This window comes from Diabrotica virgifera, chromosome 6, assembly GCF_917563875.1.
Source record: "Diabrotica virgifera virgifera chromosome 6, PGI_DIABVI_V3a".
In the NCBI taxonomy this organism is placed as follows: Eukaryota; Metazoa; Arthropoda; class Insecta; order Coleoptera; family Chrysomelidae; genus Diabrotica; species Diabrotica virgifera.
Genome location: NC_065448.1, coordinates 240,108,020 through 240,125,211, shown reverse-complemented (window position 1 = coordinate 240,125,211; position 17,192 = coordinate 240,108,020).

The following is a 17,192-nucleotide window of genomic DNA, read 5'->3' as shown; positions in this document are numbered from 1 at the left end:
TGAAAACTTCTATAATGTTTATCACAGATAGTGTTGCCCAAATGCAAGACCAAGACGAGACTTAGACAGTCTTGGTCTTGGTCTTGCGCCAGTAAACCTGGTCTTGGTCTTGGTATTGCGCTCCCGGTCTTGGTCTTGGTCTTGGTCTTGCAGCAAGAGTCTTGCAAGTCTCGCAGTTGCCCATTAGCCCATTGCATATCTTAGAACAACGTAACAGAGAGGTACATTTTAAGCTTGAATATAATAGCCATAGTAAAGACTAGCCAAATTAATAAATATCTAAACAACTGACACCGGTTGGGGTTTGAACCCACGATCTAAGTAATCGCTGTCTATGTTCTAACTAAAGTTAAAACTACCTCTTAAAACCCACAAAATTTCATTTGCATATCTCAACCGATTTTAGAGCAATAAATATATCGTCATTTTGTAAGAAAAATTTCAACCATTTCCTATTTCGTAAACAAAGCATTTATAAAGTAAACGTTTATGAAGCAAACTGTCATTATTTTTCGTGCAGAATTACCCATTAAAGTTTGCCATACTTATTTAAAAACATGATATGTTGATGAAAAACATGAATAGTTAATAAAGTACCTAACTTTTTATTATCTAATATAAGTGAATCAATAAAAAACATAATGTTAAGAAAATATGAGGCTTTAGTTGGGCTTTAATTTCAGTATGCTATTATTTCATGCTAGAATAATAAGTTAGCATAATGCTAGAATATTCCACAGAGCGAGAAAAACACAGCTTGATTATCACAAAAACACAGCAACAATATCTATTATTACTGCGATATTTATAAAGAATAGAATAAGACCAAATATTAAAAAAATCACTTAAATTTAACAACAGGTTTAGGAAATTTGAGACAACGGGTCGAAACAAAACTTCCATTTAAAAAATTGAACAAAATATTCTACAATTTCCCTAATAAAACGCTTTGAAACAGTGTATTGTGTAGAGGTCGACATTTTCGTGTAATGGATTCTTTATCTATAATATTGTATTGTAAATCATATCTATGTATATCCATTTGCCGCCGTATTCCATAACAACAAAGCTTTGTTCTTGTTTTCAAGTTACTTTTCATTGTTAATTCACCGTTGGCGGTGACACACTGTAAAATGGCCAAATTGCAATTTTTGTTATCGCTTAATCTTTGACGATTTGTAACAGTGTGTATATTGTTTTGGGTATATTTTCCTGTACTTAATCTATTTATTGTTTAGCCCATTTTTTCATTGTCCAGTCACCCTTGGCTTATATATAACAAGTGTTGTTGGAAAACTGAATCTGTTTTCAAATCTATTTTTTGACTTTGGTTTATTAGAGTGCATTAGGTTTAGGAGTTGTTATTAGAGTTTATTAGGTTTATTAGGTTCAATTTGTGCAGTCGATTCAGAAAGTTTAAATTTTAAATTCTGAAAATATTGTGAAGTGAAAAAATGAGTGAAAGAAAAAGAGAGTACCTGAGTGGAGCGATGAAAAGAAAAATAAAACAAAAAAAGGAAGACGTTTTGAAGAAGATACCCAAAATTTCTTCATTTTTTCCATCAACCAGATTCTCAAAGTGATTTAGATTGCAATGGTAAGTACTAGACCTCTATCTACTAATGAAACAATAATTCTTATCTAATTGTCGTCTGTAACAGGGGTGGCCAAGGTCCTTCATAGTCTTTGATAGAAATTTGAAATTTTTTAGAAGCCTTCATTAAATGCGTATTAAAAAGTTATGCAAAAGAGGTGTTAAAAAATTTTTTACAGAAATTTGTACAGAATATTTATTGAACACGTGTAAATAAAAGTACAACCTATTTGTACTAATTTTAAATATTATAAATTTATTTTACTTCTTTTGATATAATTCTTTAAATCTTAGTGAATAAATGGTGACAGCAGCTCTTAGTAATTCTTTCAGATGCTGGTTAGTTCGTACTGATAAGTATTTGAATTTCAGGAATTTTAAAGTGGAATAAAATTATTCACACATGTCTTCTTCTTCATGTGCCGTGCTCGATTATCGAGTGTTGGCTATCAAATTGGATATTATAGTAATTTTGTTGGCGGCAGCTCGGAAAATGGAAGCTGCAGTTTCTCAAACCACTCTCTTAGGTTTCTAAGCCATGACGTTTTTCTTCGACCTGGCCCTATTCTTCCGTGTAGTTTGCCTTTTATTATTAAATGGAGTATATTATAACTCTCTGGGTGCGGCGCATTCTTCTCTAGGTGCCGTCTCCGCTTCTAAGGTTGGCAATCATCAAAGCGATTTTTACTTTTGAGAGTTCGGCTCTAAATAATTCGTTGTTACTACATCCAAACCATGCCCTAAGATTCTTCAGCCATGAGTTAAATCAGCTATCAGCTTCCTATAAATCTTTTTCCTGGATTTTTCCTTACATAATGAACTGGAGTATTAGATATTTATCTCTTCTCATCACATGTCCCATATATCTCAGTTTTCTTCTCTTAATTGTTAGAAGTACTTCTCTTTCCTTATGCATACGTCTGTTTCATTACCTCTATGTTGGTTATTCCATTTACCCATGAGAACTTCAGCACTCCTCGGTACATCCACATCTCGAATGTCTCCGGTCTTCTTACGTCAATTTTCTTCAGTGTCCACGCTTCCATCCCGTAGTATAATACGGATAGCACATAGCACCTCATAACATGGCCAAAAAAATATTCAAGTTTGCGAGTTTTAACTGTTCTGATGACTTCCCGTAATTTTTCCCCTCCGATGTGTAACAACTTCGTTACGAACTCTATCCACCCAACTTATTCGTAGGATCCTCCGATACACCAAGGTTTCAAAGGCTTCCAGTTTTTTGAGAAGTGTATCCGTTAAAGTCTAACCTTCGACACCATACAAAAGAGTACACATTCACATAAGTACGGTGTTCCATTGAACATTTTCTAGCACTATCTTATATCAGTTCTTGAAAAGGGCTCCGCGAAAATCTTTGATACGGGGCCCCTGTGGGGCGACCTACGCCACTGCTGGTGAGAAAGAATGTATGACTAAAAAATTTTATTTTTACATTATAATAATAAGGACCTCTGAGTACATGTCAAATGTGTCGAGTGTTCTTTTAATGAATATTTTGATTCGCTATGTATGTTTACGATATTGTTCGTAATGCACATAAGTCCAATTTTCAAAATTTTTGTTACAATTTTTTTTGTTTCTCATAGAGTATCTGAGAATATAGCCGAACTTATATACTCCCTAAAACAACCCTCAGTTCTAACTGCAAGACGCAAGAGTCTCGCAGGCTTAGTCTTGTTCTTGCTCAAGTCTTGCACGGTAAGTCTTGGTCTTGGTCTTGCTATAATTAGGCGGTCTTGGTCTTGGTCTTAGTCTTGCGAAAACGCAAGAACAAGACCAAGACTGCAAGACCAAGACCGATTTTGGGCAACACTAATCACAGAGGGGAAAAAAAGAGAAAATTTAGTGTGATTTTTACTTTCAAATTATGTCTTTCTCCTAATGATGGTCAAAAGTTCTCTGTTTCTTTTTCATTCTGTGCAACACCATTTCGTTCGTAATATGATCGGTCCATGGTATTTTCATAATTCCCCTAAAAAGCCACATCTCAAAAGCTTGCAGCTTTTTCATTAAGTCAGCATTAACAATCCAATAAAGAAGAAGGGAGTGGACATAACATTTTTATTATTATCCCGGTTTTGTATAGCGTTCACCGTCTTCCGGTTGCCAGTTTCCAGCTTCGTCCGTCGTTGCATTCGTCAGGGTGAAGGTTTCTTTCCGATATTGCCTTCTGAATGTCCCCTAGCCAGGATTGTTTCGGCGTTCCTCTCTTCCTTCTTTCCCTTGGCGTCCATTTTACAATTTGTTTTGGCAGCCTGTCGTCATCCATTGACGTCATACATGACCATACCAGACCAGATCAGTTGTCTCCTTTGAATTTCGTCTATGATGGATGACTTGACATAACATTTTACCATCCGATATTAGATTTGCAGATTGAATCTTTGGTTACTCAGAAATTTAGAAATTTCCTCATCTTCAAAAAGGCTGCTCTTGATTACTCTATTCTTGATCGAATTTCTGAAATTCATTTTTTATGTAGATCCTTGTTATGGCTTAATACAGTGCGCTGGAATAAGTGTTACCCGTCCCTATTAACTTATTTATTTTTAGCACATAAGCAAAACGCTCGGAGAGGTCGATTTTTAAAATAGTCATAGTATATTCTGGCATTAATGTTTCAACCTTTACGTGATCCCTCTTCAGGTGACAGTCATAACTTTGATTTTTTTAAGGGACTTTCACTTTCAGCCCTCGGTAAGAATATGTAATCTTTCATTCTGCGTTTAAATCTTTCAAAAATACTTATTAGTTTTCTCAGGATGCGCAAAAAATGAATGCATTTAAATTCGACCGAAATTTTACGCTTACAATATTTTTTAAGTATTATACATTTTTGTAATCAGTATCTCAAAAGCTTTTAAATGAGGTGTCACGTGATGTACTTTCCCATTTAAAAAAATCAAAGTTATGTCTGTCACCTCAAGAGGGTTTACGTAAAGTTCGAAACATTGATGCCAGAGTATACTACGATTGTTTTAAAAATCGACCTGTCCGAGCGTTTTGCTTATGTGCTAGAAATAAATAAGTTAATAGGGAGGGGTAACACTTATTTCAGCGCACTGTTTAATGGACCATATTAAAAATTTCGTAATTTTACTGGGAACAAATTGTTCGCATGTACACAGCAGAAAGACAATTTATTATTATTAACAGTCAAATGTCTTTCTCCAAATGCTTTAAAATGATACTTTAGTATCTTTGTCAAAATAATTTCTTGGGCAGAGAAAAACAACCACCAAAAACATTAGCGTACATACTGGGTATAGTCTTCCGGCCCGGGAGACATTTTGAAAATTTCATTTTGGCCCGCGCTTAAAAGTATTTGCCCATCCCTGCTATAAATGCAAAACATTATTATACCAGCAAAACTGATTATATTATCGAAAATGACAATGGACAACTCTGTAGCAGAAGCAATAACAGACGAGGGAAATACAGAAACTATCAATATAGAAGCAGGAGATCAACAAGGTGGCAACCTCCATACAACATTTTTTAACATAGCACCGGATGGAGCGACTAAAAACCGGAATTAACAAGACGATTTTACTCTCGTACTCTACACAAATTATAGGATATGAATGTTGACGAAATGGTAATAGGTACCCAAAAGACATAAAAAAAGCTTAGAATACTCACTGATGACTCTGATAGAATCTACTTTTTGTATGTTGTTCTGAAGCTATTTCCTTGTGGCAATTTTATAATTAATTAAGTATTTTCTATGGGAAATAAGCCACAATTTTACTAAAAAATGAATTTATTAACGTTTCGAAGCCCAAATCGGGTTTCGTTGTCAAAATACAAAATACTATTAAAATAAATACTTTTTGTAGATAAATACACCACAATTGCTAGGTATGATCGTCCAAGCTCAGCTTATGGGGGGGGGGGACTAATTCTGTCTACGAGTAATGATTTTTCTTTGGTAACAAAATATGACTTTTGTTAAGTGAAGCCTTCTTTGAGTTTTCCTTAGTTTACAATAAGAATCTTAGTCTTTAAATTATTTGCATTTATAGATCACCTGACTCTTCCGTGGAACTATTTTTTCAGAACCTGCTAAATTTGTTAGATGACCTGCCCCATAAAAGTAGAAAAATTTTATGCGGGGACTTTAACATTGATTATGCTGCTGCTTGTGCTACACAAATATCCTTGGTCAACATATTTGAATCGTATGGTCTAACAATGCACGTTGATTCTCCTACAAGGATTACAAAAACTTCATCTACCATAATTGATTATACTGTCTCAGATTTCTCACCCCTTGATGTCCACTCTACAATTATTAATGCTGGACTATCTGATCATGAAGCAGTTTATACGAAGTTTAATATCTTCAGCAAACCCTCCTCGAAAACCCGACGTTTAGGCAGGATTTTTTCCACCCGGAACTTTCGTAAATTCCAAAATTTATGCTTAACCTCTGAGTGGCGCTTTCCTGCTATGGACGTGGATAATAATTTCAGTGATTTTTTTAGATAAGCTTGTGTGTATCTTTAATAATGCATTTCCTTTAATTGCAATTAAGCCAAAACATCGCAAACCCTGGACTACTAAAGGTATCCGAATATCTTCCAAGAATATGCGTTCTCTTCTCTATATCAAGAAATTTACTACCAACGTCTCTATCACTGAATATATCACCAAGTAAAGGGCAACCTATCTTAAACTTATAAAATCAGCTAAAAAAGTCTACTTACCAAAACCGTCTGGGAAGCTCTAAAAGTGTTGCAAATAAACTTTATCCATAATAAACGATCTTCGAAATAAAACCCACACTGCTCAAACAGTATTCCTTCCAGACCCTGAAAATCTAAATGAATACTTTGTTAATGTGAGTAAAAATATTACATCAACTATTTTGCCACAACAAGATCCCATTTCCTATCTCCCTAATTTAAGAAAGGTCTCGAATTCATTCTTTATAAAACCAGTCAATAAATCTGAACTGATCCAAACAATCAATAGTATCAAAAGCAAATCTTCCTGTAGTACTGATGGTCTATCGATAAAATTTTTTTCTAATCTTCCAGAAAATGTGTTAGAGGTCCTCGTCTCACTAATTAATGATTCTTTTAAGAAAGGTAAATTTCCAGAGTGCCTGAAGACAGCCATCATTATTCCTCTTCATAAGGGTGGTGAAATATCTAATACTTGCAATTATAGACCTATTATTGCACTACTACCGGTACTCTCCAAAATTATTGAGAGACTCATAAAAGCCCGACTTATGTCCTTTCCAGTTGAAAACAACATTTTATCACAAAATCAGTTCGGATTTTTAAATAATAAATGCACCACTGATGCCATGTTTTCTGTACTACATGAGGTTTATCAAGCACTGAACAATAATCTTCATACTGCCACCGTTTTTTGTGACTACGCCAAAGCTTTTGATTGTGTAAATCAGAACATTTTGATAAAAAAACTAAATTTCTACGGAATTCGAGGTATTTCTTTAGATTGGTTCCAATCTTACTTGGATGATAGGAAACAACTGGTTAGAGTAAATGATACAGACTCTAGTCTCAAAAGCATTGTATGTGGGGTACCTCAAGGTTCAGTATTGCGTCCTCTACTTTTCCTTATCTTTATTAATGACATCACTAGTTTAAAAATCGATGGAAAAATCTTTCTTTTTGCTGATGATACCAGTATCACTTGGAGCAACTCAAACATTGCAACTCTTCATGCTACTATAACTTTTGATCTACTTACAATAAAAACCTGGTCTGACTCTAATTTACTCTCATTTAACGTAGATAAAACAGTAGCATTGTCTTATAAAGGAGCTCTTCAACCCTTACCCCTTAATAACAGCCAGATCAGTTCCGTTGATTCTGTAAAATTTCTTGGTATTTTTTTAGACAGCAACCTTAAATGGTCCCTCCATATCGCTTTGTTAAGAAAGAAACTATCTTCAGCTTGCTATGCTATAAGATCTGTTTCGAATGATAATATATATGATCTAGCATCTTCCAAAATAACATATTTTTCTTTGTTCGAGTCGCATCTTCGTTATGGTCTTTCTTTTTGGGGTTCTAGTACACCTGCCCAATTCGATGTTATTTTCAAATTACAAAAAAAAAAGCAATAAGATATCTGTTTGGCCTCAGAAGAACAACACATTGCAGAAGTTACTTCAAAGATCACGGAATTTTAACCCTTCCATCTTTGTATATTTTAGAAACTGTTTACTTAATTCGTAAACATCTACATGTCTTTCCACCAAGACCTAACCATGACTACTTCACGAGAAATTCTACATTTAACGTCTATTTGCCAACCCCGTCCTCGGAGTTAGTAAAAAAATCTATATTATACTCCGCAAAAAAACTTTACAACCATCTCCCTCTACAACTTAAATCTGCAGCATCTTTCCCCAAATTCCGTAAACTGACAAAAGCCTACCTCTCTGAAAGACCATATTATTCAGTAGAAGATTTTCTTAATCAATAACTAAGAAATTACAGTACCCTTTGCACAAGTAGTATTTTTATTATTTTTTTATCTATATTTGGGTGTCATATGCAGCAGCTTAACTTTTAAAACTTTTTCTATTAATTACTAGGTAGACTATGAATTTGCAATTTATTTTAAATTTTGCAATTTGATTATTTGTGTTTAACTTCATTATTGTTATTATTATTTTAAATACATTGACGATTTATGTAATTTTAGTAAATTGGATTGTTATTGTTTCTTGACTTTTCTAAGCTTTGTCGATAAAATTGTACAATTTTTCATGACAATAAAGCATATAAAAAAAAGAATAAACGAAACTTGTAAAGTTAGATAATAAAGATTGAAAAACGTACAAGCAAAACTTGTAACATAGAGAATGCAGATTGAACAATGTACATTCCGAAAGATAGAGAGATTTAAGTATCTAGGTGTAACGTGTAACAATAGACAGCTGAGACGACAGACACGCAGACATAACTGAAAGAGTAAAAGCGGGCAATAGAACACATTGGAAATACCAAAACCTACTAAAAGACAGACATAGGTATAAGCAGAAACACCAAAATGAAAATATATAAAACAGCAATCAGACCTGTCTTGACCGATCTAAGATGGAGAATTTAGAAGATTATTTATTAACGAGAAGTTGGTAACAGAATGAAGATACCTAACAAAAATAGAAAACCTAAAGGGATGGTAGTCGAAATAACACAACAAAACCTTCTTCTTCTTCTTATGGTGCCTATCCGTTACGGATGTTGGACACTAACATGGCTATTCTGACTTTGTTGACTGCTGCCCTGAAAAGTCCGGTAGTGGTTAAGTTAAACCATTTTCGCAGGTTATGCAGCCAGGATATTCTTCTTCGTCCTGGACCTCTTTTCCCATGCACTTTACCTTGAAGTATGGTCCGAAGTAGGTCATATCGTTGTTCATTGCGCATTACATGGCCCAGGTATTCCAGTTTGCGACGTTTTATGGTTAGGACTAGTTCGCGCTCTTTACCCATTCTACGTAGAACTTCTTCGTTGGTAGCTCTGTCTATCCAGGAAATCCTCAAAATGCGTCTATAGCACCACATCTCAAATGCTTCGAGTCTCTTCAGTGATGCTTCAGTTAAGGTCCATGACTCCACGCCATATAAAAGAACGGAGAATACATAGCACTTTAGTAAACGAATTTTTATTTCCAATTTTATATCGTGGCTGTTAAAGATTTTTTTCATTTTGACGAAGGCTGATCTTGCCTTCTCGATCCTTATCTTAATTTCCGTCGATTGGTCCCACTGTTCATTTAAGTTTGCACCCAAATAACAAAAGTTGGTGATTTGTGTTATAGGTTGTTGGTTAACTAGTAATTGACCAGGTGGTATCCTATTTTTGCTTATAACCATGTATTTGGTTTTTTTGATGTTAAAATCAAGCCCAAACCTGCTACTTACTTCTGCCACCCTGGAGACAAGTGTCTGCAGACCTTCAAGACTGTCTGCAAAAATGACAGTATCATCAGCGTATCTTATGTTGTTCAATCGTTCTCCGTTTATAAGTATTCCCTCGTCTATGTCCGTTAGCGCTAGGTTCATAATGTGCTCTGAATATGTATTGAACAATAATGGGGACAATATACATCCCTGTCGCACACCTCTTTTTATCTTTATGTCGTCTGTTAACTGATCCCCTACTCTAACAGCTGCAGTTTGTTCGTAATAGATATTGTTTATTATACGGCGATCTCTGCTGTCTAGACCAATTGAATTTAATATTTTCATCAGTTCGTCATGTTTTATTCTATCGAACGCTTTCTGGTAATCAACAAAACACACTTATATATCACAATTCACGTCTCTACATCTCTGAAAGAGAACTTGTATTGCAAAAAGTGCCTCTCGAGTACCCAATGCATCCCTGAAGCCGAATTGTGTGTTTGTCATGTGTTCTTCACACTTTTTATATATTCTTTTATGTATAATTTTTAAAAAAGTTTTCAGGAAATTGCTCATAAGGCTTATTATTCGATAATCTTCACATTTTTTGGCATTGGGTTTTTTAGGGATTGTTATAAAAGTTGATCTTAGCCACTGTTGGGGTATTTTTCCACTTTGGTATATTTTGTTGAAGATCAAGGTAAGTCTTTTTACTTCGTCTTTATCCATAATTTTCAAAAATTCTGAGTAGAACTCGTCTGGTCCTGCGGCTTTTCCCTCCTTAATGTTGTTTATAGCAGCTTCTACTTCCGCTTCGAGAATAGGTGGTCCGGTATCGTCATTTTTATTTTGTGTGATGGTGACATTCCTATCGTCTTCAAATGTTGTTGTCACATAGTTCATCCATGTTGTTTTTGTTTCTTCAATATCAACTATTGGATTTCCTTGAGAGTCTGTTAAGTATCCCGGCCTTTTTGATTTATGCTTGAAGCCTGCTGCTTCTTTGATCTTTTTGTGGAGGTTGAAGGAATCGTGTTTACGTTCCAATATCTCGATTTCTTCACACTGTTCTTCCAGATTTCTGTTTTTAGCTTCTCTGACAGCTTTTTTTATCTCTTTGTCTAGAAACTGATATGCAACGTAGTCTTTCCGCTTGGATTCTCTTCTTTTGTCCATCATCTGTAATATACCGTCGGTCATCCATGGTTTTTCTTTTCTGTCTTTTTCGGTCGCAGGTATTGGTCTAATATTTCCTTCCCAATGTTTTCTAAGTGGTTTATTTCTGTGTCAACATCATTAACTACTTCTGACTTGGATATGTTGTTCTTCAGATATTCCCGTACTTCTTGCTTTATGTCATCATCTCTTAGTTGTTTGAGATCGTATCTTATAGGATTAGGTTTGTGGATTTTTTTAAATTTCAGACGAAACTTACCGACAAGTGGGTTATGGTCTGACTTAATATCTGCACCAGGGTAGGCTTTCACTGATGTTATAGAGTTTTTGAATCTTTTATTTATTAAAATATAGTCAATCTGGTTTCTTATGAGATTTTCTGGCGTGTCACCGGGTGAGCGCCATGTGTATAACCTTCTGTATGGTAATTTGAAGAGTGTATTGGTGATTACCAACTCTTCTTCCGTAGCAAATGTGAGTAGGCGTTCTCCTCTCTCATTTCGCTCACCCAAACCCCATGAACCTACTACTGCACCATAACTACCCTTACCGATTTTGGCATTAAAGTCACCCATAACTAGCGTTACTTCATTGGTTTTTAACTTACTTAGGACTTTCCTTAAATCGTAATAAAAAGCCTCTATTACTTTGTCTGATTTGCCTGCTGTGGGTGCGTATATTTGGATTATGTTGGTTTTTGCTGGGAATAAATCCAGTTGAATGAGCATGATTCTCTCGGATATTGGAACAAAATTCGTAACGTATTTTTTTATTTGTTTATTTAAAATTACTCCGACGCCATGCTTATGTTGACCTTCTGTATTTCCAGAGTAATATACTTGGTGTTCGTTTATTTGACATTTTCCGGCCACAGGCCATCGCATTTCACTGATGATATCGATTATATCGATATTCAGTCTTTCCATTTCATGGATGGCATTATAAATTTTGCCTGCTTCGTACATGGTCTTGACGTTCCAGGTGCATATTTTAATAAACTGCTTAATTTTTCTAGGCGTATCCTTTCTTTTACTTGAGCATTTACAAAACCTGCCTTGGTAAAAAGAAATCGATTTTTTCAAGTTTTTTTTTTTCAAATATCCATTCTGTTTTTTTATTTTTTAATTTCCATTAAACGTGGTTGATTGTCTTGTAACGGCGCATTATTTATGTAATTACGTTAGAACTTTTTGATTCAAATGTTTTATGACAATCCTAAAAATTAGTCACACCTTTTTTGAGGCACTAACTTAGGCGCCCTCTAGAAAACAGGCTATTCTGGGATCTAACAAAAAAATTTTATAATATAAAAAATATAAAAATATATTCAGTATTTCTTTAAAATAAAAATGTTAATTACTAAAAATAAGTAAACCAATTCCGAGTTAATATAAAAAATAGTTAGACATGGATAACAATCTGAAATGTCAGTGTTTTTTGCCGTAGAATATTCTAATACAGTTTTTCGTGTTCCAATTTTTATCGTTAAACATAAGGTATCAGCTTTCCTCCTCTTCGGGCTATAAAACCGCAATGAACTCTTTTTTCTCGGTGTAAGTATTTTCAACTCTATTGGTCGCCATCCTCAATATGTCATGACTACAGAAAATAAGATTGATATATACAATAGGCAATTTCTACTCCATACGTATGAGAGTATTGCTGCACAATATTTTTTCCAACTAATTGAAGTGAATACATAATATCTACATTGTGTTCACATCAGCTAATAGAAAAAATCATGGAGTTTAAATAATATATCTAGGCATCACACTATCTCGCCATGGAAAGCATGAAACAGAAGTGGAAGATCAAGAGAATAGAGCAAACAGAGCCACAGGTTGCTCGAATGAAACAATGTGGAGAAATAGGTAAATATTTCGGAAAAGAAATGAAAAGCAGAATTTACAAAACAGTCATCAGGCCAATAATGACCAAAACACGACCTGATACAGAAAGAACACGCAGAAGATTGAAGAAAATTCTTCGAAAAAGCGATGGTATAGACACTATGGGACAGAGCTAGAAGTTCAGATATACGACGGAGATGCAAGGTGGACAACATTAATAACTGGGTGAAAAACAGAAGAGTAGAATGGAATGGCCACATAACAAATGTGACAACAAATAGAGTAGTAAGAACGGCGAGAGACGGTTCCCCAATAACCAAAGGAAGAAGATCAGTGGGAAGACCACGAAAACGATTTTTCTTTTTTATGGAATAGACTTGGGTGTCAATTAGCCAGTCACAACTTTTTTATTTTCTACTCATACATAAAGAAGGCAATGAGGTCCTTAGAGTTCCATAGCAAACTCTTCCACAGTTTGCTATGGAACTTAAACGAAAACGATGGAATGACAACTTACTGGAGGTACATTGAAATAAGAAGTATTCACTTCAAACACAGGCAGCTCAGTAATTAGCTTATCGAACATTGGTAGATACGTTTCAACCTTTAACTTTTGTCCACCCTGTATAGAAAAACTTCATTGGAATTAGTATCATCGAAATGTAGTTTTCTTGCTCGCTTTCGTTTATTCGCGTCGGAATATGTAGAGTATTGTAGATCGTAGGTCTTCTGCTCGTAGTAAGCAAAATTATCTCTTTGGAATTTTAAGAACTCCAAAAATGAATTTAGAGGCTGAACTGCAGTTTTAAGTTCAATCTCTTCTCTCTGTAATGATTTACTGACAGCGTTCATGAGTTCTAAAATTGTTGCCCAAAACTCATTCGTGGTGAATGTTTCTTATTTTCAAGATCCTCTGTAAAAGGTATATTTAATAGACCCCAATAAGGGTTACATCACAAAACAAAACGTTTTCAGGTTAATAGGTAATCCATCATCAGTGTTAAGCCAATAGCATGCATGCGTGAGCCACCAAAAAGTTTTGGTTAAAAACCGTTAAAAGTTTCAAGATCTTAAATGATACTACATATTATTATTATTACAGATAGATGTTGCAAATATTCCTGGATATAACCCAGGGCAACACAGGACTCTAACCCACGTGGATGTGATATGCATATTCTTTTGTAAATATGTAAGGTTCATTCCTTGGACTCTTTCAGCTTTCTGATCAATGTCTTCAGCAAGAGTATGAAGAGCATATTTGAAAGCATTGCAATTTTTAGACAAAGGTCTTGCTGCATGTGCCCTTGCGGTCCATCTTGTGCTGCTTGTTCTTTTAAGAACTAGATCCTGGCGAATGAGATCGCTTAGTGGAGTTGCATTTAAGCATTTGATCATAACTTCCCAACGGTGGGTAGAGGCTGAAAAAAAGTTGTACATGGACTGAACAAACCCAAAATACGATATTCCATTTGAGGGAGAATACGTCAGCCAATCTCTAATTTTTGTTCCACTTATATGTTTTCGAAAAACCATAGACTGTATTAAAATCTTGTAATGCCTTCAAAATTTCTTTTTAATGCTGAAACACGTCCATCAAAGTTTTTACATTCTGAAGACCTTTCTCAATCCAAAATTTCCTTACTTCTTCTCTTCTTCAGTTATTGTATTCCGTAATCCTATGTCGTTTTCCGAATTTAGGACCCAATTTATCTTTACCTTCAACTTCTAACTTAGTTTCGGTTTCTGGTTCTTTAACTTCTTGAACTGGAATAGAACTATCGTTACATGTTTTTTCTTCTTTTTCAGTTACGGAAGCTATGTGTCCCTCAGTTATTTCTATTTTATCATGTGCATTTTCATTGGTTGCGGCTTCACTAGCTATGGATTTCGGTGTGAAACTGAGTTTAAATAAGTTTTGCTTCTGTTCTTGATTGCTTGATGCAATCTTGCTTAAGGATCTTTTCTTTCTCTTGCTTTTTCTTGTATTTTTCTGCTCCACTCTCGAATCTTTTTTTCTTATTTCCATCTGTACTACTGTTCCTTCTACCAAAGGGCATTCATTAGTGATTTATTCTCGAAACGCAGACTTTCTATGTGAACAAAAGTATGTATTGTAGTGTAGTTTTATACGCCCATCATCACCTTTATGGTACTGGGCGATATTTGAATTATTTAACATAACATGATTTAAAGTTTTTATTTAATTCTAATTATTGTTTTTTCGTTTTGGGCCCTGCGAGGCCCCCTTTGTGGCCGAGGCCCCAAGGCCACTGCCTACTTTGCCTAATGGTTAATCCGGCACTGTTCAAGTGACATGAATTTGGACGTTCTTTGATGTGGTTAAGGTGATTCCCTTAAGTCGAAAAAGAACAGAAAGTAATAGTTCAGAGAAATAAGGAAAAAAATAGCCTGTTGGTGACACAACCCCCTCCAGGCCGAAACCAAATTTTTTGAGTAGTATGGACATCTATAATAATAACCTATATATTTCCTGCAGCCGATTTTGATGATATACATAGTTATAAACAAATGAAGATCAAAAAACGGTAAATTTTCGCTTTTTTCGTCTATTACTAAGAAAATAGGCATTTTAAACAAATTTGAGAGTAAGAAACTCATAAACCGTATAAAAAACTTCAATATGGCGTTCGCTTAATATGTCTATCCTTATTGGTTGCTTAGAAAATTGCAAAATAAATCATAAATTTTGAGTTTTTATAAATATTTATAACTTATGTAAAAATTAACTTAGAACCTTCTTATTACAAGGAATGCTGAGACTTATGGTGCTTAATTCATACCCTAAATTTCAAAGCAATTGGTCAAATAGTTTAAAAGTTATTTAATTTGTTTATCCCAAATTAATTTTTTTTTGCAACACTGTAAGTCAGAAAATGATGAAGCTACAGTAATACTTTGGATAGTTTATGGAAGAAGGAAATTTACAGTATTAATTTAATTAAAAAAAAAATTACAAAAAATAATTATAAATATTGCAAAATTATTTTGCAAAAACATGTGAATTAAATAAATGGGGGGGGGGGGCTAACTTTGTCCCTAATTGTCCTAGGACAGTTGTTTTTCTTTCTAAATGTGTATAAAAATTCAGTGTTTCTAAATATGAAAAAATAATTTTTCTACAGGTAACGGTTAAAAAGTTATTATAATTGTTTATAAGTAAGCAAAAAATCGACATGTTTTTCAAAATAATTTTATACTGTTTAAAATTATTTTTTGTCATTTATTTTTACTTAAGGTAATAGTATAAATGTTCTTCTTTCATAAACTGTCCGAAGTATGATTCTAGCCTCATAATTTTCTGACTTGTAGTGTTGCAAAAAAAATGAATTTGGAATAAACAAATTAAATAACTTTTAAACTATTTGACCATTTGCTTTGGAATTTAAAATAAGTATAATTTAAGTACAAGAAGTATCAGCATTCCGTGTAATAAGAAGCTTTTAAGTTAATTTTTACATAAGTTATGAATATTTTTAAAAACTCAAAATTTATGATTTATTTTGCAATTTTCTAAGCAACCAATAAGGATGGACATATTAAGCGAACGCCATATTGAAGTTTTTTATACGGTTTATGAGTTTCTTACTCTCAAATTTGTTTAAAATGCCTATTTTCTTAGTAATAGACGAAAAAAGCGAAAATTTAGCGTTTTTTGATGTTCATTTGTTTATAACTATGTATATCATCAAATTCGGCTGCAGGAAACATATAGGTTAATAATATAGATCCTATAGTCCATATATATAGTCCATACTAGGGGAAGGGAGGGCAAGATGGAAGGCTTAACTTTATGATGTGTAAAAAAATAAAACAACGTAATACAAAACCTTAATTTTAATCATTCTTGAAAGAGACCTTATACAGTTACTAAAGTCAGCCATTAAATATTATTAATAATAAGTAGAATTTTTTTTATGAGTAATTAAAAAATAATGTCAAAAATTCCATCTTGCCCTTACCCTGAGGGCAGGATGGAAAGCTTGTTCGGGCAAGATGGAATGTAGAGGAAAGCACTACATTTTACAGTTTACACACATAAAACTGCCATCTTCTGTGTCGGTACACAATTCATGTGCCCAACCATTACATACAGGACATTGTACCCAGTCCTCTGTGGGCGGTTCCACATAACGTTCACCACATACACAGAACACATCATTTTCTGAAGACTGTTCTAAATGTTGTACAATATTTTTAACTTTTTCTGTTTTTGTCCCTTTTCCTTTACCTTTTCTTTTATTCTCGCAGGTTCCTATTTCCTTGCTTTTATTTTTGCCTAACTATTATCTTCCAACTTGCCCTAAGTTGCAATTTTCCATCTTGCCCATATGCCCCTTTCCAATAATAATATCAATATTTTAAAAATGCTTCATTATTTCTCTTATTCAAATATCAATTCAGATAACCTGTACCTAATAGATACTTTGTATAAATGCATAATAATAATATTATTATACACCTTGTTTAAATAATCGTATCACAAAAATTCAATAATATCGTAATATTTAACTGCGAAAATAAGAAGGAAGCGTGTACACTCATTAGGTGACCGGAACTGATTGAGCCGTCGTTTGTAAATGGAAGAGGTTCACCTGCATCTGTGTGAGTGTGGATCCGGGCGCTTCAT